At 41.2% G+C, this 23,411-nt stretch overlaps 1 protein-coding gene across 1 annotated transcript in view; it reads right to left on the bottom strand.

Annotated features, from left to right (window-relative positions):
- The window catches only part of orb2, a 1,372,010-nt gene that overhangs the window by 638,410 nt on the left and 710,189 nt on the right, over positions 1–23,411 (bottom strand).

The following is a 23,411-nucleotide window of genomic DNA, read 5'->3' as shown; positions in this document are numbered from 1 at the left end:
CCCTTAACTCTGATTTTTTAATTGTTCGCTCTGGTTTACTAAACCTGAATACATGATTATCTGATTATCTGATTTTTTTAATATTTTTGCATTTTCAACTATCTGATTTAAATTGTGTTGTTGTTGCATATATTCGATTTTATTAATCCTGATGAATGTGGGCGTCTTAGTGGAATACCTGTATAATGAGAGAGTATTAGTACAAGACACTGAAGAAGTCTGCACATTGTAGACGAAATACGCGTATCTGTCAAGGATAAGCAAATCAGGTAGTGGAATTAAATGGAAATAACTAATCCTTCTCTCTCTCATTATATTGGATTTAATGGTTTTTCGGTTTTCTGATTTAATCTTTTTTGGATTAACTTATTTTCCGATTTTCTAATTATATGGCTACATGTTTTCTGATTATGCGATAGTCTTACTTTCTGATTTCCTTATTTTCTACTTTTATGATTTTATGAATTCCTGCTCTTCGGATTCAGAGATTTTATTATTTTCTGATTCACTCATAATATGCCATTCTGATTGTGTGATTATGTGAAATTATGATTTAAATGTTTCACTGATATTCAAATTATCAGATTTTCTGATTTACTGTTTTTCTGATTCATTTTAATTTTTTATTATCCGCTATTCTGGTTTTACGATTTTCTGATTTTTTGATTTTCTAATTTTTGGATTACTTTTTTTTTTAAGATTTACTTTTTTTTTATTTTCTAATGAACTATCTGTTTCTAAGTTTTTCTGATTGTATGACTTATCTATTTTCCAAGCTAGCAGTGAACCAGAATAAAGAAAAACTACCCTAACCTTTTTTCAGATCTCCTGATTTCTTATTGTCAGATTTTCTGATGATCTATTTTTTAATGGTCTGGTTATTTGATGTTTTGAATATCTGATGTTCTTAATTTCTTATTTTCTGATTTTCCAATTTTCTGCTTTTTAGTGTACTTGATTTCCTGATATTCTGGTTTACCGGATATTCTGATACAAAGATTTTCTATTTATCCGATATCCTTATTTTTTTGGTATTTTAAATTTTCTGATTTTCTGTTTTTTTTTCTGATTGGCTGTGTTTTTTGTCCAGGATTTTTTATTTTCGGATTTTCCTATTATCTGATTATCTAGTTTTCTGATCATCTGATGTTCTGATTATCTGATATTATAATTTTCTGATTGCCTGATTTCCTTATTTTTTATTTTCAGATTTTCCGATTTTGTGATGACCTAGTTTTCTTGATTTTATAATTCCTGATACTTTGAAATTCTAATTTTTAATCTGATTATGTGATTGTTTGATTTTAAGGTTTTGTGATTTTCTGGTTTTTGTTTATTCCGATTATTTGATAACCTGTGTTTTCTGATTTTTTTATTGGCAATTTTTTTGATTTCCGTCTTTTTAATTATTTGGAATTCTATTTTTAGTTTTTTTGATTGCCTAATTTTCTGATTTCTTATTTTTTTTTATTTTCTGATCTCTGATTATTTTAGTATCTGAAGTTTTGATAGGTTTTCTTTTCATTATGTGGTCGTTTGATTTTTGAATAGTAAGATTTTCTTATTATCTGGTTTTCTAATTATTTGATTTTCAGATTTAATTATTTTCGTATTTTATTATTTTGGATGATTTGAAAATGTGATGTTATCTTAAAAAAATGTTTAATGCTCTGTTTTCGTTATTATCTGATAATTTGATTTTGTTTTCCTGATTGTCTTATGTTCTGATCGTCTGTTTTCTTACCTTCTGAATTTATGATTTTCTGATTAACTGATTATCTGATGATCTGATTTTCAGATGTTCTGATTTTCTATATTCTTGATTTTGTGTTTTTCCATTTTTTTTTTTTTATTTATTTATGATTATTTGATTTTTCAATCATCAGATCTTCTGATTATATGTATTAATGATTTGCTGATTTTCTGCTTTTCTTATTTCCTGGACTTCTGATTTGGATTATTTGGAATTTTGATGTTCTGTTTTTTAATGGTCTTATTTTCTGTTTCTCTGATTTTATGATTTTATGATTTTATTATTTCTAATTTTCTGGCTGTTCCTCGGTTGTCTCCTATGCTTCGATCATAATAGAATCATAAAAAAAAATTCGCGAACCCATTAAAAGCATCCAAAGAAGCACTTACGGCTCGGCCCTAATGAAAGACAACTGATAGATGGCATGGTTTCTCCACCTGGAAAAGTTTCCTATGATAATTACATAATGTCACCAAGAAAAGACCTCGAAATAAAGGGTAAAAGTCAAGTGATTCCAAAGTGATTAATTATGTCTTCACCCAAAGTACTTGACCACACAAACACACACGAGCACCTTTCTTTCGCTATTGAAATGTAACAGTCCATTGTGAGAAGAAAAGTTCCAAGTGTTTCGACGAAAACTCGTACCTGTTCTATTTTTTTTTTCTTCCACAAAAACAGAGAAATGTCCCCAGGGTCAATCGAGAAAAGGTGCACATTCATTTGTTTTCTCCGCATCGCTGCCTTGGTTGGTTCGTTCATCGGTTGGTGGATGCCTTTCATGCAGACATTGAAAAATGAAGTCCTCCATTGGATCCATCCTTTCCGTTCCCTGCCAGTGCAGTGTGGTCCGGCTGGTTGGCGGTGTTGCCCAGAAGCAAACAACACAATGAGTGATCGCTTCTGGCTTCGGAGAGTCCCCTCTCGAGGGATCCTCGAACGGTTGCAATTCCGAAATTGAATGAAATGACAGATTAATTTATGTTCTCGCTCGCTTCAATCGAGTGCGAGGGCTTGCTTTGAGGGTGGTGGGGAGGGGATTGTGATGGCACATGGGAAGCATGATGTGGGTAACATTAATTTCAAAGTGATAAAAATGCACTGCTTTTGCATGACGTAGTGCATTGGGAAAGGTTTTACATATCAGTGTGATTGTGTACGAATAGTGGCAGAAATTAGAGTTCTGGTAATTGGGATATGTATTTTTTGGGAACCATTTGGATGTATCGATGACAAGTGATTTATGGATTTCACATTGCGGTCAGTGATAATTTGGAGCGATAAGAAAGAGTACTGTTTTGGAAGATTCGGGCATGATTTTGGAAATCACGGATCAAATTTTAGATGTATCGGATGAGATTCTGGAACTCAGTCAAAAAGCAATAATTGTCGCGCATGAGATTCTGGATGTTTAGAATTAAATTCTGAACGCATTAGGCGAAATTCTGAGAGTCACAGAGGAGATCTAAATGTCGCGTATCAGATTGGGGTGGTCTCGTTTGAGTTTTTTTAGAGCCTCTGAAAAGATTATATAATTCTTGTTTGAATTTCTGGAAGTCTTTAAATAGTTTCAGGCATGATTTTGAAAATTCTGGAAAGCATCGGATAATAAGCTAGAACTCTAGACTGAAATGTTGATTGATTCGGATGAGTTTCCGAAAATTCCAAATTAGTTTTTGAAAGTCTAGAATGAGATTCTGGAGGTTAAAAATGAAATTCTGGACATCTTATTATCGTCGATGAATATTTGGGGCTCTCATATGATATTTCTGATGTCTCGGATGACATTTTGGAAGACTCGGATGTGATTCCTAAAGCTTCGACTGAAATATTAGAATTAGAACGTTTTGAATCGGATTCTGAATGTCTGGTTGGTTCCCAAGTAAGACACATTCATGGAATCATGATAAGGAAACTTCTAAACAGCCGAAACACACTTACGCAGGTTATATAAATTGTTATAGAGCTTGTGCGTTGCTTGAGTTAAAAAATGAGATTCTGATGGTATCTGACGTTCTGATGGAACGCTTGGCTGAGGTTCTGGAGAAGTCAAATCAGTTTCTGGAATTCATGGATAAGCTTCTGGAAGACTCGGATGAAATTTTGGAAATGTTGGATTTTGTAAGCCTTGGAATTTTGAGAGTCTCGGAGGTTTTAAAAGTTCTGGATGAAATTCTGGAAGACATAGATGAGAAACTAATCTCACCTTGGACAAGATTTCGGCTGTTTCAGAGGGGACTCTGAACGACTCGAATTAGATTATTGAAATCATGGATGGAAGACTCAAACAAAACTTTTACAGACTCGAATGAGATTCTGAAAGAAACCAATCTTAACCACATCAGCAACCAACAAAAGTGATCAATGCGACTCAATTAACGAACGGCTGATGGAAATCTCAAGTGTCAATCCTTGAAAACAAATCGAGAACCCCGTGCTTCTCAGCCAATCGGAAAATTATGAAATCGTGTTCGTCTGCTCCTTGTTTTTCAAACCACCCATCCCACCCTTCCCTCTTGGGAAACCGCATCCAGCAGCGATTGGGTGTAATTTTCCATTCCGTCGCAGCGGAACTCGATACGGAATGAGAACCCGCAGGGCAAGAATCAGAAAAAAATGGAAATCTATATAGCTTCATTAAGTTTTGCGACGCGCTTTTCCTCACAGCGGGAAAGCTCACGCACTCACACAGATGCAGGGGAATAAATTAAAATCGATTCCGAGAAGCATTCTCCTTCCGACAACGAGGGTAAATGCTACGCCTCGCCGCAGGCTCACTAATCTTATTATATCAATATTTGTAAACAATTTGTGAGCTTTTCCTCGTGCAACCGGCCAAGAAACCAAAACGAACGGCTGATTTACGAGTGATTATTCAATAAGCAACTCTCTGGAAGCAGCATTTTTCGGTTTCGCCACAGGCGGTCAAACAACTTTGTAAATAAAATAGCTAATTTAAAAGCTTCCACTCCTGCTCGATTGGAGGGATCGGTCTTTGATGGACGATGAAGCCCAGCCAGATGGTTGGTGAAAAATTCTTTTCCTTCTCGAACCATCTTTCCCCACAATTTCCCAGCAAAGTTCTTGCTGCTGATGGAGAGCTAAACTTTGCCATCTCACGACCCCGGACGGCATAATGAAGTAAAATGCACAAATAGTGAATGGAGAGGGCCTCCGGATAGCCGGGAAAGCGGGAAAATGGATGGTCAAGACAGCGTTCATACATTTATACACATACATTAGAGCTAGGCAGTAGTCAATCACCCCCGACCCACCCCCCACTAGCTACGTAACTTTGGAGGCCCGATCCGACCAACTTTGATCTACTTTAGCATTTTGGCATGACGATGCGTAACGAGCTGTCAGGACCTTTTTGCGTTCTCGTTAATTTTTTGCTCGGGTCTGGGTTTGCTGAATAGCCGGAATCTTTAGTAAATTATGGGCACAGGCAAGGATGTGCTGCGGAGGCGCATTTTCCAAAACATTTAGGATGATGAGAATCCGACCGATTGGGGCTTCCTTTTGAGAAATCGTAATCGTTGATGTAGACTTTTTTTCTTCAAAGGTATGACGTGAAGGCTAAGGTTTCTGTTGTTTATAGAATTAAACTTCTTCGAAGCAAGATTCATCCAACTTACACGTTGTACGTATTGCAGATTGGGGAGTAGGAAGGTAGAACCAGTCGAAACGAGACAGTCATAATGGTCGCTTGTGTGTGTGTTTTTGCAATGTGATCAGCCTTAAGCTTCGGATTTCAGAAGTTTTAAAGAGCTCATCCCAGGTTCGAGGAATCGCATCAACGTCAAAAGTGTGGCTGCTCTTATCGAAGGCTGCTAATGATTTTCAAGGCTTCTCGTTCTAATTGGAAAGCTTTTGCAAAGCATTTCCACGTAAACCATAATTCTGTCGCATGTTGGTACATAAGGGTGGGGAGCAGGATTAACATTATCCGGTTTCAAAGCAGAACCACAACCATATTGGGGAAGTTGGGCGACAGTGATGAGTGATGTGTCAACCGACTGGTAAGTTGGAGGGAAATCGCGAAACCCTGAAATAGTAAACCATAGTTTAAAATAATTAGAGCAACGGTAGTCATAGTTCCGTTGTTGACTGTGTGCGTGTTTGAGCAGGTATAATTTAATTGAAAATTCAACTCGTATACATTTTCGAACCGGTGTAAATAGAACCAGTTGTGGTCACACACAGAAACGCGCGTGTGCGGCTGAAATTGCCGTAGCGATGGATGGATGGATGCCAGTCAGAATTGACCGTCGGTCGGACTTGCCTTCTTCGAATTGAATGAAAATTAATGTTCACATCAGAATCATCACTTCCGAGTAAGTCCAAACAAGTAATAGTGCTGCTATTATGATTGTAATGTAAAATAGTAAATCATGAAAACCTTTGAATGCTTCTCGGAAAGCGTTTTATTAGGCTCGACAAACGTGATTATTGATGCAGTGTTGGGGAAATCATCAATCAAATGATATTTTTCCGCTCTCATACGCTCTCAATATTGCGCGTGATATTGGAACCAAATATCATGCTTGATATTGATTTTACAAGCTCCTTTGATATTGCGAGACTATTCACAACATGTAGAAATGAAGCTGAGAGTTGACTCGACACAAAAATGATTCCGTTGCACATCGTTTTCTTAGAAAGAGAAGGTACAGTTTGCTATCTCTCTTTACTCTTCGCCGATGACAGACACAAAGCCACTGCTGTCCGCAGTGAAGGTAGTTGTAAAGCAAAAATCATGAAACTCAAAGTCACCACGGTTTGGTTTGAATTGTAGCTGGTGAGTTTTAGCTTGACATTTGCAGCTATGAGATTATAGCTCGTAATATCATCCACAGTTGCTTGCTTGTTGTTTTTTGCTAACGAAAATCTAGCGTGATTTTGGGCATTGGTGATATTTGACTTATTGATATCTTACCAACACTATAGTGATGATTGTTGAATATCCATTTGGTCGATTGAGTATAGCGTCTACATCCCTAGTTGCCATGCGGAAATCTAATGAGTGATCATCGAAGCAAGTCGGACAAGTGATGGATTTTTTCCTGACCCTAGTCTTTTGGCATCCATGATTTATATCAGCCGTATTTCAGCTTTATATTGCAAAAACGGCTTGTTAGTTACTTGGGAAGTTCAGATACTGGACTGTATAGAGCTGCGTTCACTTGTGGGTTATGATGAAGTGCAGTTTCAAGCCAAATACGAAAATAAAATTAAATTTCGACTCGACCTTCTCCGGTTTGCAAGAATTTGGCATAATTGATTGTATTTACCAAATCTGACAAAAGTGAAATGTAGCTGAGGAAATTTTTAATCCAATTCTTTCACTATCTTTTTTTGACGTAGGACTACGTCTGTGATTTCTATATGGGGGTACACTTTGTGAAAACCGTAAATGGAACATGTAACAAAATTATGAAAGATTTTGAACGTTAATAACTCAGCTGCATCTGGACCAACTTCAATAATTTTATCACCAATCAATCAGAAATATTTCTACGCATCTGCTTAATTTAAGATTTTATCATTTTTCAAAATTGAATAGGGGAAAAGTTGGCTTCGGCAATACCTTAACCTACAACATCCTTGAGAGCTTAATTTTGACATGTGGATACATTGTGTTTCAGAGCAACTATTGGCCAAATTTGAGTGCTCTAGGACTTTGTTTGCCCCCCTGACGATAATAGGTTAAGGTATTGTCGAAGCCAACTTTTCCTCTAATTGAATAATTGCATGAATTTGCAACTGTTGCTATGATAGTTAAAATTATCACCGATTGCCTGCGAAAATCAATTTCCCTAACACAGATTTCAAAGTTGAACTCCAACCGGTGTTTATTCAGTGTTTATTCAATCACCGCGTGATGAGTGGTGGTGTTCTCCAGTACACAACTAAAGGCTCCCCACAAGACGCTATCAAGGCTGGCCTCAACCGCTCATCGGATTCAGTTCTAGTCACCGTGTGTGGTGGTGTACGGTCGTTGGCATCAGCAGCAGCAGTGCTTTCGGTACGTGGCGTTGAACATTGTTCTCCAGTACACAACGAAAAACTGCCCGCAAGCAGCGACCTGCAGCCCACATGACCATCCAAAGAATGAGAAAGAAGCCGCACCGATATTGATCAGAATCAGTAGCTCTTCGTGAGTCGCTGTTGGCCATCTATGCCAAGCGTGTCACCCTAATTCCAAACAACATACAGCACACCAGTCTCATCTGTATTTAACACCCTAATAGCTCAGCATTACTCAACCACCTCGTGATGGACCATCATAAATTTGTAAAAGAGCATTCTTTGTACATTTGTCAAGGTCATCAATCGGTCGGTTCCCATATCAAGATAGAGCTGGAATTGGGGCGTAACAGCTTTTGTAAACAATGACTTCTTTCGATGATGTCACGCAAATCAACATCCATATGGTAGCGTAAGACTTTCCCTACCCGACGGTAATGTTGGTTTGCGTGGGCGTGCCTTGAATTCCTAAAAATCATCGAGTGAAATCATTGTTAACAAAAGTTGTTACGCCTAATTCCAGCTCTAGATATGTTTAAATCTAAGTCGGTCACGGCTTGAAAGTGGTCTGTTTTTGATCCAGAGATGATGGTAATCGAAACGAATTTTTACTACAAATCTGTAAAAATTTAGACTTTTTCATTTTTCAAAATGCCACTATTGAAAATTGCACGAATGATAATTAAAATTATCGCCTATTGCCTGCGAAAAGCGATTTCCCTAACACAGATTTCAAAGTTGTATTCCATCCGGTCTCACCAAACGGTGTTTATTCAATCACCGCGTGGTGAGTGGTGGTGTTCTCGAGTACACAACGAAAAGCTGCCTGAAAGTAGTGAGCTGCAGCCCACATCAGCATCCATAGAAGAAAGAAGAAGCCACACCGCTATTGATAGGAATCAGTAGCTCTTCGTGAGTCGCTGTGGGCCATCTATGTCAAGCGCGTCATACTAAAGAGTACAAACAGAGATAACCCCGCTTAAATTCCTATTCCTACACAAAACACAAGCTACTGCTGTAGTTAACAAATAAGATGTATTGTATAAGAACACGTAGTCCTACGTACCCATTGCGTACAACCCCATAGGGCTGTCCCTTGTAGTTTTTTGGAAAAATTAAAGAAACTCAATTGGATGTAGAACAGTTGAGTTCAGAATACGTTTTCCAGGTGGCACTAACTAACATTTCAAAGTATTTGCTTTACTTGCCATCTTGACTAGATTGCAGGTTTCTGTCTTCGGAAAAGTTGTTCTAGTGAGACTTGTTGCTTTAACTTGCGACCTCGACTAGACAGAAGGTAGTGATCTTAGACAAAATTGTTCTGATGAATAAAACCTATTGGATGATGGAAAGAATTCACTGCAATTTGACACAATATTGCTTCCTTTAACTTAACATTTCGAACTCGAGTACGACTAGATAGAAGTATGGCCGTATTTGTTGACATCTCGACTAGATACAAGGATGCTGTTAACACGATCTATTACAAAGTGCATAGCTCAGTTCTTATTTATCACACCAGGCTGCGTGAACATACAATTTGACTTATAAATACTTGATTTAACTTGAAAGTTCAACTGCTTTTTTTACAAAGTTTATTAGATTTATAAGACCTACTGTATGGTGGCCAGTTTAGTTGAACCTTTTTTTCACCATGCGCCACTAGTGTACGAAGCGATTTTGACGTAGGACTACGTCTTTAATTTCTATACTGGGGGTCACTTTAAAAAAAATCAAAATTCAGCCATGTAACGAAACATCCCAAACACGGACGCAACGATAGAGCGCAAATCAAACAAACGACAGATTGTGCATGCTCACATGAGCGAGCTCAATGGTCGCTTGATCGACACATTGAAAGGAAGAGAGGAGAAAAGCAGCGATAATAAAAACGCTTGTCCGATCGTGTTCTTCGTTATTTGCTTTCGAGCAACGGACGGATAAGCGTCGGACACGACGTATGAGTGGAACAACACGCATCGCACCAATACGAAGACGACGGACGACGACGAAAACACCCACATCGACCGGAGGAAAGGCTTTGACACCATTTGAAAAACAACCGGCCTAAATGATCAACATATTTGTTCCGTCCACTAGCGGTCCTACGTCAAGCTTCCGTTCATGCCCCTAGGCACAGACGCTTCTACTTTTTTTTAAATAAAGTTGGTCAGTGGAACAAAGCTTCTTTGAAGGGATACCTAACTCATATAAGATTCAAATAATATACATATACGAATTATTATAAAATAATTAGTTTAGTGTATAAGTGTGAATTTTATAATTATGAATTGATATTTGACGGGAATTCATACCAAAAACTCACTTTGCTGCCTTAGGCCGAGTTGTTCAGATGCATAAGACCTATTGGATGGTGCACGCACAGTTTAGTTCAAAATTCAGCCACCAGAAAAGTAAGTGTGCCTTTGAAAAAATGATTCTTTAAATCTACATTTTGATAATTTCTTCTAACTCTTCATAGTTATTGCCTCCCAACTGGAACTTTTCTGTTGTCTTCAGCTTTCATTATCTTGATGAGATTAATTATGCTCTTGAATCTCTGACTACTTCTACAGTTGAAACAAGAGCTTCCTCAGTACCAAAATGGGAGGTTAAATTCAATTCAATTATAAGATTAGATAATTATCGGAAGGGAAGCAAAGCCGTTGGTCTCCGGTTCGTGAGTTGATGGGTCGGTGGGTGTCGGAGCTGCCTTCCTGGCGTCGGTAGCATTGCACATACTTGTAAGTCTTCCACTACAAACAAAAATTATCTAATTACGTCCAAAGCTTCAATCTAATCCGTACAGCTATGTTTTTGCAAAGTTGGTTTATTCAACCTCCTCTCCTAGGCTAAATGCCCACACCTTGGACTTTACGCTACCCATCAAATCCTGTGCAACACTTGCGCCATCTTTCTTACACACTTTCATCCACTCTTACTTCAAATCGTTGTCATTTTTGAAGACCTTCCTTGTTTTCCGGAGGATGCTCTCTATAATCGTCCAGAATTTTTCTATTGGGCGAAGCTCTGGCGAGTTTGGCGGATTTGCCTCCTTCGGCACAAAACAATATCGTTGGCTTCGTACCACTCCATCACCGGTTTCACTTAATGGCACGATGCAAGATCCAGCCAAAACAGAGTGTCACCTTCGTGGGACCGGAGGAAGGACAGCAGGTGCTTCTGGCGGCATATTTGGCCGTTGATGGTGCGGGTCGTTATGTACGGCTTGCTGAATTTGCCGCACCAACATAAAGGGTGATACGGTCAAAATTTGGTCAATATCAACTTGACGTATTTCTTTCAATTTTGCATTTAAAAAACCTGAACACCCCTCATTTTGAAGGTGTGTGTGTGTAGAATGTTGCTCCTATTTTGATTTTGGAATTCACTCTTCAGTTGTCAAAATGCCGTCCAAGCAAGAAGAGCAGCGTATCAAAATTTTGCTCGCACATCGCGAAAATCCGAGCTACTCGCACGCAAAGTTGGCAAAATCGCTAAAAGTTACCAAATCAACCGTTACAAATGTAATTAAAGTGTTTGGGGAACGTTTGTCGACAGCCAGGAAGTCTGGATCGGGGGGAAATCGAAAACCGGAAGCCGCTGAGACGATAAAGAGAGTTGCCGGTAGTTTCAAGCGAAACCCTAACCTCTCTCTCCGAGATGCTGCAAATAAGCTGGGTGTATCGTCTACAACCGTGCATCGAGCCAAAAAACGAGCCGGACTATCGACTTACAAGAAGGTAGTGACTCCAAACCGCGATGATAAACAAAATACGACGGCCAAATCGCGATCCCGGAGGCTGTACACGACGATGCTGACGAAGTTTGACTGCGTGGTAATGGACGACGAAACCTACGTCAAAGCCGACTACAAGCAGCTTCCGGGACAGGAGTTTTATACGGCAAAAGGAAGGGGAAAGGTAGCAGATGTTTTCAAGCACATGAAACTGTCAAAGTTTGCAAAGAAATATCTGGTTTGGCAAGCCATCTGTACCTGTGGCTTGAAAAGCAGCATTTTTATAGCTTCCGGGACTGTCAACCAAGAAATTTACGTGAAAGAGTGTTTGAATAAACGTCTGCTGCCTTTCCTGAAGAAACACGGTTGTTCCGTACTGTTTTGGCCGGATTTGGCATCTTGCCATTACGGTAAAAAGGCCATGGAGTGGTACGCTGCCAACAACGTGCAGGTGGTTCCCAAGGACAAGAACCCTCCCAACACGCCAGAGCTCCGCTCAATTGAGAAATACTGGGCTATTGTCAAGCGGAACCTAAAGAAGACCAAAAAAACTGCTAAGGGCGAGCAGCAGTTCAAGGCAAACTGGCTTTCTGCGGCGAAGAAGGTGGACAAGGTGGCTGTACAAAATCTGATGGCAGGGGTCAAGCGTAAGGCCCGGCAATTCGGATTTGGAAAAGCGGAAGCCTAACTGAATATTTTTCCTGAATTTTATACTAATTGAACTTGAAAAAGAAATTTAATTTGATTTTTTAAATAAACGATTTCACCGATTTACACGCGTTTTCCCTTGACCAAATTTTGACCGTATCACCCTTTATCGCCTGCCACACCAAGTACTTCTTGGCAGATTTGTCGACCTTCTCCTTCCGGAACTTCTCCAGAACATCCAGGTGGGACTTGCTGACGAAAAACTCCAGGTCGGGGGTCTGCTTGGCATCCGCTTTAATGTACGTCTCGTCGTCCATTACTATGCATTTCGGCTGCACCAATCACTCGCGTTACAGCTTTCTGGCGCGGGAATGCGACCACCGTATTATGTTTATCGGTTCGATAGGCCGCCTTTCTTACCTTTAAGACGTGAAGTCCGACCCGCTTCATTGTCTACTGGACGAACCAGGCGGAAGAATTGACCTTCTTGGCCACGACAGATTGCGCTTGAAGTAATCCCTCACCTTCCTTGCGTTCACGGGGTTGGTTGCCTTCGCTTTTCTTCCGCTGCCAACTCGTCGCTGGGTCGTATGGGTCCACTTGAACGATTTTACCACACGGTTGACTTGTCGATTCCAACCTGTCTCGCGATCCACCTGTGGAACTGGTCTGGATTTTGCACGATCGCTCCCATAATTTGTTGTCGAAGCACTTCTTGCTTGGAAGCCATCTCGAGAACCACTTGACAGATTGTGACGAGATTTTGCACATGTAAACATTACACTCTCAAATGGTTTTACTCAAAATTTCAAAATTTAGTCGACGTATTTTCGGTGATAATCCTCGCAACCAGCGTTGGAAAAGATCGCGATATTTCACGAAGTTCACCAAGGGAAAAGTTCGCGAGTCATAGTGAGTTTTGGTGAACTTTTCCAACACTGCTCGCAACACAAGCCATCAAAATACAGTAGAGGAGAGTAAACATGGGAGAAATCGTTTCATTTTTGAATTTACTCACACACATACAACATCAGAAACGAGCAGTAGCTTGTGCGAGCTTGATTTCGTTCGCACTCTCTTTTTGTTTTGTTAATTATTAATTTATTTGATAAGGCTCAATCGAACTAACTTAACAGAGCCGAGGATTCTTGTTCACTATACAATACATCTTAAAACTATAGTCAAATGGTACAACACAATAAACACTTTTTTCCGCTATCCAATAAGCTTCCTCCATCAGAACGGGAGCAATGAAGCAATGAACTCAAAATGTGGTCAGCACTCACACACTTATAACGAAACGGTTGCTTTCCAAAGTCGACGACGCATCGACCGAAAGAACTGCTGATGAAGAGCAATGAGGCGGACCACACAATGGTTGCTGCCGATTAAACAGACGGTCGCATGACACACATCGAGAGTAGCCTGCTGCTGTTGACAGCCGAGTAAACACTCTTCGCATTCTCATTACTTCTATTTTGTTCGATGAATGCAGTATTGAGCAAAATAGACAGCTGAGCGTAACGTTATTGATTTTGAGTGTAGGAAGCCTTTTACCATTGCATTCTACTGAGTGAGCTGATTGAGAATTTTGCAGAAAGAAACACTTTTTTGACGTAGAACTACGTCTTTGTCGACTATACTGGGGTGCAAATCAAAAAATATGTGTGGTGAAATAGTGTTAGGTTTTGAACACTTGTAATTTTGTCATTAATAGATGAAATTAAAATCCAAATACGCCAATCGATAGGATATTACTTAACGAATTTGTAGAAATAAATTCTTATCCTATTTTTAATCAAAAAACTTTGGAAAACTGCGCAAATTATAAATTTGTCACTGTTTTTTATGAAATAAACGTTTTCCTCAAACCCAGCCATCACAAACGAGTACCACTTGGTTGAACATCATTCTGCTTGAACCTGAAAATATATAGCTAAGCGCTGCTTATGTGCAGAATATGTACAGAAGGAGGGACGTCGGATGTTAACCTAAAGGCATATACCGTGCATCATAGAGAAAGAAGTACGTGGGGAACTTGAAACGATAGATGTATCTGTTAGCGGAAGTGAATAATCACTGAGATTATTTCTAATGTAGTAGTTTGCGGCAGTACACAATGCCTCTCAAAAATAATTACATTGAATATTCACTTCCGCTAAGAGATACATGCTCCATTTCAACTTGCCCCGGTGTACCTTAACTATGATGCTTACTATCAAAACATTGAAAAGGTGGAGAACCTGTATACGAGCTTTTGCTATGGCTTTGAAAATCAATCAAATCCCCCAAATTCAATTAATTAACAGTATTCTATTTTGCATAATTCTACGAACACGCTGTAAAGTACATAATGATAATTTATTTATTTATTTATTTATTTCTACTTGTCAACAGATAAAATAGTTACCCTAATGACAATTTTCTATATCTAAACATCAAAACTGCTTCAAACACAAAATTAACGCAAACATCTCTTAAAGCTACGCTTATTTTTCTCGCGGGACACATTAAAATCGAACAAATAATAACAACTATTGAAAACGCGGCACATACTCAACATTGGTTCGTGTACGCCATAGTTGGTCCTCGAACGCCGGTTGTTGAAGAACGCATGCAGCCGGAGGTCCCGTCGTTGAGTGTTTATGTCAAGAAGACTGAGAAGTGTGGAGCAGTCGACGTTCCCTTGCAGAAGATCCGCAACGAAACAGGCCTTCGCCACATTACGCCTTCCTTCCAAGAGCTCCAGGTCGATGAGGTTACAGCGACTTTCATAGCTCGGCAAGTTACGCGGGTCGCGCCAACGAAGGTGTCGCAACGCAAAGCGAATAAATTTTCGCTGAACAGCTTCAATTCTATGGATGGCATTCTGATAGAATGGCGACCAAACAACGGCAGAGTATTCCAGTATAGGTCGAACCAGGGAACAGTATAAAGCCCTCAGGCAATACACGTCCTTGAAGCTTTTGGCGAAACGGAATAAAAATCCTAGCTGCGATGAAGCTTTAGATACAACATAGGCAATGTGATCCTTGAACGTTAATTTGCAATCGAGCATGACTCCCAAGTCCTTGACAGTCGATTCGCGTTTCAAGCTTATTCCTCTTAAGGTGTAATCGTGGAAATGCATCGCCCGTTTACGGCCAAAGGAGATGACCGAGCACTTGGACACATTTAAAGACATCCTGCTTATCCGGCACCAATCATCAAAGACTTCAAGTTCTTGGTGGAGGAAATGAGCGTCTTGAGGCCCTTTTATTACGTAGTAGAGCTTCATGTCGTCGGCGTACGAGAGTTTAAGGCATTTGAGGATCAAGTTCACGTCGTTCATATACAACAGGAAAAGCAATGGCCCCAGGTGGCTGCCTTGAGGAACACCAGATGTAACCATGAAGGGTGGAGAAGCGTAGTCACCGATCTTAACAGACATAGATCTGCCAGTCAGATAGGAGCGAAGCCAGGTAAGTAGACTCCCATGAACACCCATTTTGTCATATTTAGAGATGGTAATTTCATGGTTCACTCTATCGAAAGCTGCAGAGAGGTCGGTGTATATGGCGTCAACTTGATGGCCACGTTCAATCTCACGAATAATGAACGATGTAAAAACAGTTAGATTAGTCGTCGTCGAGCGCTTAGGCATGAAGCCGTGTTGATCCTGAGAAATACTGTACGAGCAGTCTTGAACCAACTTTTCCAGGACAATTAGCTCGAATAGTTTGGAGATAGCACTCAATGCAGCTATTCCGCGGTAATTGGCGACAGTCTGCTTGCATCCTTTTTTGTGAACAGGGAAAACAAACGAATCCTTCCAACATTCTGGAAAAACTCCGGAGGTCATTGACAAGTTGAAGACCTTAGCTAAGGGCTCTGAGAGAGTGTCTAAGCAACGTTTCAGTACTAATGAGGGAATGCCATCTAGACCAGATCCTGTTGATGTTTTCATCTGTTTCCCGGCTGAAATCACCATGTCGCTGTGGATGGTGAATGGAGAACCAAACACCGACGTACGAGGGACATTACTCGTGGCAGCAGCAATTTCCTGAGCATCAAGAACTTCGTCTGAAAAAACGCTGCTGAATTGTGTGCGAAACATATTGGCGATATCTGCGACGGAGTTGGCATCAGTAACGCCATCAGTCATATTGTACGGCAATCCCGTTTCTTTCCGTTGCTCGTTCACATATCGCCAGAATTCCTTAGGATTAGCTTTGAGACGACTCTGCAAGTGAGACTGATGTGCGTTGTACAAGCTTGCATTGAGATCTCTGCACTCGTTGTTGGCGCTGACGTAATTAGCCTTCGTAGAATCTGTGTGATATTTACTGTGTTTCCTCAGTGCAGCCCTTTTCACCTTTTTCAGATGCTTAAGATCAGAGTTCGACCAGGCGGGTTTGGCAGGTTTACACCGTAGTTTTTTAGGCACAAACTGATCGATGGCGTAGAATATGATACCACACAAGGTCGAGGCAGCCAGATTCGCATCCCCGGAGTCTAGTGTCGCATTCCAATCCACATTAGCGAGAAAGTTATTCATTCGCTCGAAGTCTCCTTTGTGAAAGTTGTAGAAGACGGTTTCGGCGTGGTCTTGGAAGCGTTTCTCAGGATCGATTGCAAGCGTCAACAGTAGAGGTGAATGATGTCTGCAGTTTTTGACGAGCGGAGCCGGAGCATGGGTAACAGAGCAGCTTTGTCCCAAATCCTCCCCGACAAAGCACAGATCGAGCAAACGGTTGTTTGCATTCAGAACGCCATTCACTTGCTGAAGCCTAGCGGTTGAATACGCGTCAAGCAAGGAGAGAGAAGCCGGTCTGAACGATGAACGGGAATTGTCAGGAAAGAAGAAGCCGTGAGCATCGCTAAACCACGATACAGTGCCAAGGTTGAAATCGCCCAAGATGACGATGCTGTCCCTGGCATCCATTTGAGAGACAATCCAATCCAGCGAAAGTGCATGCTTCTCAATCAGGCTGTGGTCGTTAACGCGGTCGGGAGGAACGTATATCACGCAGATATAGATTGTACCACTTAGAGTTGAAATTGCAACCCACAGATGCTCAACCGTCGAATCTTCAGGAGGTTTCAGTAAGCGAGATACGAAGCAGAAGCGAATGGCCAGAAGGACTCCACCACCGGAGGTCTTGTTGCTGTTGAGGGTTGATCGATCTTGACGGTAGACGGAATATGAATCGTTAAACAACTGCTTTGACAAAGTGTTGTTATTCAGCCAGGTTTCCGAGAAGGCGTATATGTCGTAGCATGCGTCGCTGCATGCTAGCTGGTATTCGGCGAGTGAGCTGTTCATGCCACCGACGTTCTGGTAGTATAGCAGAATTTGAGATGCTGGGACGCATGGAACAGCGGGCTGCAATCTGGAAGTGGAGGCAGCATCAGGCAGAGCAACGTCGAAAGAATAAGGGTACTTGCCGTGGATGGCAGCTTGGAAAGCCCTGTCCCCAGCACTAGACTCAGGGCCGAGACGAGTTAGATGGTGGGGGCGTGTGAACTGACCAGGACTGGAACCAGTAGTGGGCGCAGCAGAGCTAGGTGGGTCCAGGGCTTCCATACTGCTTTGTGACGTGCGTCCCAGGCTAGATGAAATGGCGGCTGATGTTAGGCTTGAAACGGAGAATTGGTCGTTGTGATTGAGGGTCTCGGTGTTCTGCAAACGGCATGTCAGCGGGCTTTGGTTCTTCCTGGAAATCACAGGAACGACAGGAAGTAGCTGACCAATGTCAAGATCGGAAGAATACTCGCCAAAATAAGTTGGGTGGAAGATCCCCTCTCCACATCCGACCACAGGCCCGGAACGACGATGATGCGCGGAGACAGCAAGTGGCAGGACTGAGGCGGAGGGATTGGGGACTTCCATGAGGCTTTCTACGATGCGTTCCGAGTTTCGAGATGGAGTTGGCACAGCGGCATTCAAAGTGCTGAAAGTTCGATCGGCATCAGGTATCGAATTTGAATGGTTGAGTGTGTACTTGCCTGTCATAGGAGGTTGGAAGACCCCCAGCCCACATCTAAACTCAGGTCCAGGACGACTGTGATGAACGCAGGCAGGGACGTGCACGACTGTGTTAGAGGAACTGGGGGCTTCCAATAAACTTTCTACAATGCGTCCTGGTTGGCTAGCATGGTACGTCAGGAGTCTAGAAGGCGTTGAACTTGTTACGTCCACGCAACGCGTTAAGTAATTGTTACTGGAAATGGAGGCCGGCTCAGGAAGAGAAAATTTTTATACAAAGCGGTACTTGTCTGTTAGTACAGGCTGGAAGACCTCTTCACCGATTACGAAACCAGGGCCGGGACGACTTCGGATGAATCGATCTTCAAGCAGCACGACTGGTTCGGAGGGATCAGAGGCTTCCAAGACACTGTGTTGTTGCGTCCCGGATCCACCCGGTCGAGTACCAGTTCTCGAATGGGAATGGGCCTGTCACTGTGCCGGGCCAATCCGATAATGCATGATAATTATATTTTATGGAGAACAAAGAAGTGCTTTAACCCCGTATGATCATTATACCCCTTCCTCTCTTACTTTGTTGACATATGAACCAACATTTTGTTCAATATTGAAAGTAACGTCTTCTGATAGGGAAAACAACTGCCTATTGCTTTATCATAAAGTACAACTTTCACTCTCTTCTCTGATTCAGAGACCTTATTCAAAACTAATGATGGAGCTACTGAAAAAAAAAAACGTATTTTTTGCAAATTGTTTTATCCCACAACATGCATGGTGGTTTTGTGTATTATACTGAGGTGCAAATCAACAAAAAATGTATGACAAAATAGTGTCAGTTCCTATGGTCGTCTATGTCGAATTTAGTGCACATTGATCACATCACAATAGATCAACATTGATCAACCCTATGGGTTGATGCATATATTATGTCACACTCGGGGAGGGGGGGGGGGGGGGAAGGTAGGTTGTCTAAGATTTTGTAACAAGCAATGCATTAGGTATAGGAAAATCGTCACGATAGGGGGGAGGGGTAAATTTCTCCTTGATTTAGCGTGACATAATTAATGGATGGGCCCTATGTAGTTATGTAGGGAAAATTCTGTCAATTCTTAAACATTACATTAAATTTAAATACATTATCTCATACGTTCTCGACCGTTCACGGTCGATTGAACATGAATTGTCACGAGTTTTTAACCATAACGGAAAAATTGAAATACATGAAAAATTTAAGATAAAGTAGGGGAAATGACGGCTTCGGCATGACAGACTATTTTCGGCAACCCAAATTGAAACACTATTTTCACTGGATTTTCTTACGAAAACACTTCGCTGAATGCATGCAAACGATTCTTTATGCTTTCAGCTTCAATTTGACTATATTTTTACCACTGAGAAAAAGCAATCTAGCAAGGTTTTCTTGAAATGCAACACACGCACTACAAATTGTAGCTGATTTCGAGTTGCCGATAATAGAACAGCAGATTTACATGCAGTTCAAATGGAATGGTTGCCGAAGAAAAACTGGTTGCCGACAATACTCGCTCTCACTAGAGAAGATTGGAGCTTTGCAAAAGCGTTTCAAAACAGTTTTTGACAATTCTTTCGACTGAAATTGTTAGAGCAGCTGGCAGTAAAAGATTGTAAACAAATCAATACTGCATATGTGTGCGTTCCTTATATAAAAAGGCTATAGAAAGAAGATCGCTGCTTAGGTTGCCGAGAATACGTAAATTCCCCTATAATAGTCGAAAATGGATGACATACATCAATTTGGCGTAGATCTACGTCATACTGCGGTCGTGTCTAGGACACAACCCTTTAATTTATTTTTTTATTTTTTAGTTATTGACACATTTAAATTGGATGAATTTGGAAAAAGTTGAATGTGTGAAAATTCAGGGGCATAAGGCCTCCAAAAACAGGGCTCATTCATGTATCAGGTTTAAGTGTGTGTAAATCTTGAGGGATCAAGCGTCCCCTAACTTAGTTTTCAACTTTATGTCAAACTGAACAAAAAAAAAAAAAACAAAAGAAACATCGTCAATTCACTAATTTTATTGATTCTGTAAAAAAAAATATTTATTTTGAAAGAAAATTCGAAAAGTAATTAGGAATTTCATACTGAATAAAAAGTCTAAGGAAGTGAAAACCTACAAGCTGCACTCAAACATATTATATTCGTTCCACAATTTGATGCAAATCTCACCAAAACATTACCTTCCGACTAGACGAAACTTTGTGGAAACTTACCTGTACAAAATCGACTTAGAATTTCGAGATATGTGTGATAAAATCCCAAATAAGGTCACATTGTGTGGACATCTACCTCGTTATCTCTTAGATTCTTCTCAAGAAGCTCCTTTTAGAAGGTTCTTCATTGAGAAGCTTATTCTGGACGCTTGCCTGTTGCTCCACTCCTCTGACTTAGAAAACACGGATAGGACTGTAAATTTGAGTTACTCCGCAGTGAAGGAGAATTTTCTCAAGGTTAATTTAGGTAAGGAGCATTTCATCGTTTTAGTATTCCAAAAACCATTTTCCTTTCCGCAACAAAATGTTACAGCAAAATCGCAAATTTTCGGCCAATTTGACGTGGAAACCATCAACCTAATAACCCCAGCTGACTCGTCATGCCGTGAGTTAGTGGATTAACTCCTCCGTCCCACTACCATCCAATTCAGTAACTGCACTGTGTCAACTGGTGCCAGCAGAGTGCATTTGTTGAAATTCGTTGCGGAAATTATGCTAATTGATATTTCAGGTCGGCTATGCACATAATCAAGTGAGCAGTGCAGTGCAGTGGCAGAGAACCCGCATTGTACCCATCATAAGTGTCAGCATGCATTGCGTTTGACAAACGAGTTAATGTTATTCATGCGCTCCGAAAATGTTGATATAAACTAACCCCTTGACCCATTCTTCACCAACGAAACGGTCAATTTGCTCCTAAAAGTAACCATGTTCGATTGCGCTTCCTTCTGATGAATCATTAATGTATCAATTTATCGGAAATGAGGTACAAAGCACTTCGTGATGCTTGATCTGGGTGGAAAATCTCGAGTCCAATCAGTACTGCCGTGTCTTCTCCTTCGTTCGATTCACTCGAGTCCTTTTTTCCCGTCCTGGTCGTCTCGAGACACATCCAGGACATCCAAGACAGTGTGCAGCAGAAGAGGCCGCTTGTGTCCTATCAAACTTTTGAAAAAGTGCTTCCCGAGATTCGGGAAACGAACAAAAGTGGAGGCATTTACCAAGCTGTTTCCCAAGAAGAAAGTGGCAAACGAGAAACTGCAGAAAACAAGATAAATGCCAAATGGATAATGGATGTGGAAGGGGTATCCGCCCACAACCAGCCGGACTCGAACCGGACGGAACAAAGGAGAAAATTAAATCACAGGATTTCAAAGACGCTCTGCTGGCCTTATGGCTCGGACGAGGACAACGAGAGCTCTAATCGAGGAAAATTGGGATTTCCTCCTACGGGATCTGCTGCTGGGCTCTCCCCTTTCGCACCACGTCGTTCCCGGATTGATTGATTGTGGATAATTTTCGTTGGCATTTTTTTATTGTGTTGGTCGAATTCGTTTCTCCACTTCACACACCGACTGAGACTAGTGCGAATCAAACGAACGAAGGCCAGTCTATTGTTTCTCCGTTTTCCGAAGAATGAGAAGCACTTTTCTCTGATTCGGTTCGGTGCTGGGAAAGATCGGTGTCCGTTGCCAAATGGGACGTCTGATGCGGATAAACAAAGTCGGATGGATTTGCCTCAGCGGAGAGACGGAAAATACGCATTCTAATCTTGGGACTTGGCCGGACCCAGACCCGGACCTGGACCGGTCATCTGGTTGAGTAAGTCAAGAAGCAGTACGACCGAGCGGTGCGCATAAATCAACGCTAATTAATGGTTGAAACCAGATGAAAGTCAATGCTGTTCGCTGCTGGCTGGCACTGCAGAGCAGTTAGATTCGCCTCGACCGACGTGATGAAGAGGGGTGATTTGTAGTTTGGTTACTTTTAGCTTCTGGTCATGGGTCAGCTGGAAGAGTGATGCTCGTTGGAAGCTATTATGAAGATAGTTTGAGATGATTAAAAGTTGCGATATTTCATCTTGGGTTGGAGCATTGTACTGGTGTCCTTGACAGGATTCAAATGGAAACGTTGACGTTATTTTCGTTAGCTTCTTTAGAGCTAATTCGGATAAGAGGAATTCATTTTTATTTTAATGCATTTTAGATGGCTCTTGAGGTTTTTTGGACTCGTTTTTGAAGACCTCTAAACTTTTGATATGAATTTTAGTTGGGACATGTTCATAAATTTAACTCTTTTGGAAAATCGTGGGGGCTGACGGTAGTACAGGCTTACAGCCTTTGGAAGATGATGATGACGTGTAGGTAGCTGGATCAGCAAATCGGACCGGACAATCCCATATTATTGGGTTTAATGATTGGGCACTCGCAAGAGTCTCGTCCCGTCTGCTGCTGGACAGGGGTTGAACTGGTGTCTGCAACAGGTTGCAAGGCCGCAGGATATTAGTGTCCATCCAGCTAAAGCTCCTCCCCTTTTATTTTTTTCTCGTTAAACTCCTTCTCTCAACAAGTTGGTAAATATAAGCTTTTAGCAGAAGGACGCTTAATACTTTTTTCGGCGAATTTATGATCCTGTTTCACGTCATGGTTCTTCTCTGTGCCTGTTCAGTTAAATTAGTACTTATATTTATTTTCTCGACTGCGCTAAATCAAACGAGTAAAAATAAGAAGGGATGTCGGTTACGCTCTCGATCATCAAAAACACAGTGCAAAAATCATCAAAAACACAGTACAAAGAACCGTGCAGTACAGTCGGTTGTTTGATTCGCTCACTAGCTCAGTGCCAGTAATATTTCAAGTGTTAAGCGTGTGTTTTCGGTCGTTTCGGTGCATCGAGTGTGATGTCGAAGCGGAAGAAGAAGACAGGCTCGAACCAGGGTTCAAACCCTGCAACACAGTCTAACGCTGCCCAAGGCGGCAAAAAGACTAAGAGGGACACATCCGACCGTGGAAGTGTTCATATTCCAAAGAACAGTGGTCCCCAGGATTACGCCACAGCAATCAACGGTAGTGACGTCGGTGATTTTTGTGGGTCCGTTGAAAACATGGCCACGGGTGGTCAGAACGGACGGAAAGTGAAACTCCCACCTCAGTACCACTCGACAGGCTGGCTCAAGAAATGGCAAACCTCGGCGTCGCTGCTGAGTACAAGCTGTGCGGGATTGGCACGAAGATCATCCT

The sequence above is a fragment of the Ochlerotatus camptorhynchus genome, unplaced genomic scaffold, assembly GCF_037179485.1.
Source record: "Ochlerotatus camptorhynchus isolate MF236.1 unplaced genomic scaffold, CSIRO-AGI_Acam_v1.1 ptg000203l, whole genome shotgun sequence".
In the NCBI taxonomy this organism is placed as follows: Eukaryota; Metazoa; Arthropoda; class Insecta; order Diptera; family Culicidae; genus Ochlerotatus; species Ochlerotatus camptorhynchus.
The sequence above is the reverse complement of the archived record's forward strand: the minus strand, read 5'-3'. Positions and strand labels throughout refer to the sequence as shown.